Below are 5744 nucleotides of genomic sequence, written 5' to 3' on the forward strand. Positions count from 1 at the left end.
ATAAAAATATTAGAGGAATCCACAGGCAGCAAAATATCAAACATATGCCGAAGCAATATCTTCACCGATACAGCTCCTAGGGCAATGGAAACTAAAGGGAAAATAAACAAATGGGACTACATCAAAATAAAAAGCTTCTGCACAGCAAAAGAAACCATCAACAAAACAACAAGAAAGCCCACTGTATGGGATAACATATTTGCCAATGTTATCTCTCATAAGAGTTTAATCTCCAACATTTACAGGGAACTCATACAACTTAACAAAAGGAAGGTTAACAACTCAATAAAAAAATGGCCAACGGACCTAAATAGATACTTTTCGAAAGGGGACATAAGGAAGGCCAAGAGACATATGAAAACATGCTCAAAGTCACTAATCATCTGAGAGATGCAAATAAAAACAATGAGATACCATCTCACACATGTCAGAATGGCTATCATCAACAAATCAACAAATGACCAGTGCAGGCAAGGATGCAGAGAAAAAGAAACCCTCGTGCACTGCTGGTGGGAATGCAGACTGGTGCAGCCACTGTGGAGAACAGTATGGAGTTTTATCATTTTTATTTATTTCCACAGTGAAAAAGATCTTGTAACGAAATGACTGTGCACATTTTAATCTGAAAAGTGCTCCTCCGTTTCAGCTTTCTTTGCCTACAGACCTAAACCATGGTCTCATGGTTATCCATTTCAAAATGTACTTGATCCTAAAGCCTCTTGACTCATTTATTAATTCATTTATTTAACACATATTTATTGAATAAATAAACAGTGCTATATTTATAGCACTATGCTCAGGGCAAAGGGTATAAATATTTTAAAAACACATGTTTCTCTTGAGGGTTTAGCAAGTAGAAGTTTTATACATGTTTATATCAATTAACCCTCATAATTGTCCTGAAAGGCAGGTATTATCATCTCCATCTTATAGATGAGGACATTCTAGAACAGTATCATCTCAGAGTGTCTTAATACCCTGAGGTTTTTCTAAATATGACTTGCATGCATGCATATAAGCCTAACTAATGGACACAGACAACAGGGGGGGGAGGACATGAGTTAGGGGGTGGGGGTGGGGGTCAATGGAGAGATAAAGACACATATATAATACCTTAATCAATAAAGAAAAAAAATAAAATTGAGTTAATAATATTTACCATGACCATACAGTATGGCCATCTTGAAGAGGAAGTTAAACATGAAATAACAATGTAGAATGTGGATACAAGTAATATTTAGCAAGAAGTTATTTTGATATACTACTTGGCATCAATTTTCCTTATTATTTCTCTTATATTGAACACATGTTCATTTGGCTTATAAGCTGAGGACCAGACATAAGACTAAAAGTTTTGGAAGAATGAGTGATGAGGCTGAGCTAGTTATTTCCACTTTGAGCCGGGGTGATGAGGCTGAAGCTGTAGTCTTCTTGCAAAGTGAGGCTCCATCTTATCCAAAATCCAGGGAGTCGAGTGATAAGAGAAACTTCAGATAGTTTTTAGGGTATCTGAAAGTAAAGAGTGATAACTCTTCACATCAGAAGAGTATTCCAGGAAGATTAACATCTTGTGCCCAGAAACCCACGGGAGAAGGAGTGTTGAAAGCTAACATTAAGTAAACATGGTCTGAGCTCCGTCAGAGAGTTTCTGGAGCCATCAGAGTGGCCCCAAATTAAATAATAAGTGAACATTGCTAGGCCTCATGATTGGGAAGAACACTGGTTTTGTTATGCAATCTTCATGCAATAAAAGATGAGACAGGATCAGGCATACTTCAGTGGATTTCAGGGTGGAAAGATGGCCAGGAAGGGCTAGATGTTCCCTCCTTCAATCCTGGGGTAAAATGTAAGCATCCCCACTAAGACTCCTTCATACTTTAGGGAATACCAAGCAAATGGTAGGAAGAAATTCCATCTGGCTGACATTTTTTTTTTTTTTACCATCCAACCAGATTGAATTTAAAATAGAAATTGGTTTTGTTATGTGGTGTTAAAATCAAACTTCACACTTGCCTGAATGTGTGGCCTAGATCCACACCTAACTTAGAATGTTAGGTATATAAACACACACACACACACACACACACACAAATATATCATGGAATGAACATCTCTGAATCTCTCTAGATTACTGATAACACAGACATCAAATAAATTTTGCCATGGTAACTTTACCATAAACTTGATATTAAATTCTTGCCCTGTTTCTGGATTTTGTGTCTTGCTTCTTGTTTCACAGTTCTCTTCACTGTTTTCTCAGTGTTAGACTGACTTGAACCGCAATCATGCCACAGCTTTCAAGTTGCTTCTGGTCAAGCAGGCCACCAACCTGAGACCATGTGGCTCATATATTAGGCAAATTCAAATTGAACTATACTCTTTATGCAGTATTAGCCAATAAAACAATGAACAGCGCCTGGCTGGTGTGGCTCAGTGTTTGAACATAGACCTATGAACCAGGAAGTCATTGTTTGATTCCCAGTCAGGGCACATGCCCAGGTTTTGGGCTCGATCCCCAGTGTGAGGCATATAGGAGGCAGTTGATCAATGATTCTCTCTCATTGTTGATGTTTCTATCCCTCTCTCCCTTCCTGTCAAAATCAATAAAATATTTTAAATGAAACAAAAACAGCCATAACTGGTTTTGCTCAGTGGGTAGAGCGTTGGCCTGAGGACTGGATGGCCCCAGGTTTGATTCTAGTCAAGGGCACATGCTAGGGTTTTGGGCTCAATCCCCAGTAGGGGGCATACAGGAGGCAGCCAATCAATGATTCTCTCTCATCATTGGTATTTCTATCTCTATCTCCCTCTCCCTTCCTCTCTGAAATCAATAAAAAAAATTTTTAATAAAAAAATAAATAAAACAAAAACAATGAACTGTTTAACACACACACAAAGTTCATCACAGTTCCATTATGCATAGGTAAGATATGAAATGCTTCAAATCAGCATGTGAGAGAATATCTTCAATATATTAATTGAGTGCAGTACTGGCTTTTCCCTTAGGAAGATTAACAAAGCTGAGCCCATAGAGAAGAGTAGTTAGAAGGTCAATTGGTAACTAAAATTAGATGAAGAGGGAGAATGATCAGGGGTCAGGAGAGAGCTGGGTCCCTCCATTGCAGAAGAGCAAGGAGCAGAGCAAAAGTCATGAGGGGATGAGCTGCCTCAGAGCAAGGACACCTGCCTACTCTGCCTTGCCATTCAGCAACAATGTGTGCACATTTAACCCCACCCCACACATCACCAAACACAAAAACAAGTGAAAGAAAAGGGTGAGAGACCTAGAGTCCCACCCTAGATAGAAAGTGAGTGCATAAAGAGAACATCTTGACTTCCATTTCAGAAAGCAACCATTCCTTCCACTAAACACTATTTTTATCTAAGGTGAAAAGTAAGACGCTGCAACATAGAGACTCAAAATTATAGTGGCTAAAGAAAATGAAAATGTATTTCTTTCATATAATAGTACTTACATCTTAGGTTGCAGTATTGCAGGAATGATTAAGAATGGAGGGAGAGAGGGAGAAGATGGGCTGCTCACCTCTGGTGGAACTGAATTGAGATAATAGGGGTGTCCCTACAGGTGGTAGTACTACCACCACTAAACAAGGCAAAAGGGAAAAAAAATAAAATATTTTAAATGAAACAAAAACAGCCATAACTGGTTTTGCTCAGTGGGTAGAGCGTTGGCCTGAGGACTGGATGGCCCCAGGTTTGATTCTAGTCAAGGGCACATGCTAGGGTTTTGGGCTCAATCCCCAGTAGGGGGCATACAGGAGGCAGCCAATCAATGATTCTCTCTCATCATTGGTATTTCTATCTCTATCTCCCTCTCCCTTCCTCTCTGAAATCAATAAAAAAAATTTTTAATAAAAAAATAAATAAAACAAAAACAATGAACTGTTTAACACACACACAAAGTTCATCACAGTTCCATTATGCATAGGTAAGATATGAAATGCTTCAAATCAGCATGTGAGAGAATATCTTCAATATATTAATTGAGTGCAGTACTGGCTTTTCCCTTAGGAAGATTAACAAAGCTGAGCCCATAGAGAAGAGTAGTTAGAAGGTCAATTGGTAACTAAAATTAGATGAAGAGGGAGAATGATCAGGGGTCAGGAGAGAGCTGGGTCCCTCCATTGCAGAAGAGCAAGGAGCAGAGCAAAAGTCATGAGGGGATGAGCTGCCTCAGAGCAAGGACACCTGCCTACTCTGCCTTGCCATTCAGCAACAATGTGTGCACATTTAACCCCACCCCACACATCACCAAACACAAAAACAAGTGAAAGAAAAGGGTGAGAGACCTAGAGTCCCACCCTAGATAGAAAGTGAGTGCATAAAGAGAACATCTTGACTTCCATTTCAGAAAGCAACCATTCCTTCCACTAAACACTATTTTTATCTAAGGTGAAAAGTAAGACGCTGCAACATAGAGACTCAAAATTATAGTGGCTAAAGAAAATGAAAATGTATTTCTTTCATATAATAGTACTTACATCTTAGGTTGCAGTATTGCAGGAATGATTAAGAATGGAGGGAGAGAGGGAGAAGATGGGCTGCTCACCTCTGGTGGAACTGAATTGAGATAATAGGGGTGTCCCTACAGGTGGTAGTACTACCACCACTAAACAAGGCAAAAGGGAAAAAAGTATAGGCTGTAGTACTTTCTATCTCATAAATCAGAATGGCTATGAGCCAGTTGCAAAGAATAAGCTGTTCATGAGCAAGTCAGAATCTGTCCTGTTAAATGCCGACAGAACGAAGGTCAGCATCTGCTCTGTCATTTGAATTTGATAACTGAAAAGACAAATCTAAACAGAGAGTTCTAAAGTGGCTTTCAGAAGAGGAGAGGATTTTTTTTGGAGGGAGTATTCATTACGCTGTTAAAATCTCACCATCATCAATCATTTCGACCAGTGATTTTCTACCTTTTTCATCTCATGGGACATATAAACTAACTAGAGACCCGGTGCATAAATTCGTGCATGGGTGGGGTCTGGCCCTCCCTGCCCCCGATTGGGGTTGGGGGACTAATTGGGGGCAAGGCCGGCCGGGGGAGTTATTAGTGTCAAAGATCTTTGCAGGGTGTATACACTTTTGCTGTAGGCTTTTGGATGAGCTGAAGCTTCAAAGGCGCTTTAGTGTCAGGGACACTTATAGCTTTCGTTTCTAAGCCTCTCCCTAGACAGGTAATGTGGTTTAGTTCCCTGCTGACAAACCCTCTAAAGCAGTGGTTCTCAACCTCCCTAATGCTGCAATCCTTTAATACAGTTCCTCGCGTTGTGATGAACTCCAATTTCATTGTTACAAATTGAACATAATTAAAGCATAGTGATTAATCACAAAAACAATATGTAATTAGATATGTGTTTTCCAATGGTCTTAGGCGACCCCTGTGAAAGGGTTGTTCGATCCCCAAAGGGGTCACGACCCACAGGTTGGCAACCCACAGGTTGAGAACCATTGCTCTAAAGAGAGGCCATGGTGTGATGTGGCTGTCCTCTTTGGTAGGAAGCATTGGAGAGAGAATGCGGGAAGATGGTGGTTGTGCTGGGCACCTCTCCTGGACACCTGACTGATGGTCCAAACCGTGAGCAGTATTCCTTCTGATCACTTGTCATTCAGGTTCCTGGTCTATGAAGGCTGGAGGGCATTTACTTACTTAGAATCACTGAAGGTCACACTTCAGTGATCGGGGTGGGGGAGGGGGAGTCCAGCAGGAGTGGGGCTGGCAGGGG

Source organism: Myotis brandtii, unplaced genomic scaffold (assembly GCF_000412655.1).
Source record: "Myotis brandtii unplaced genomic scaffold, ASM41265v1 scaffold525, whole genome shotgun sequence".
NCBI classification, from domain to species: Eukaryota; Metazoa; Chordata; class Mammalia; order Chiroptera; family Vespertilionidae; genus Myotis; species Myotis brandtii.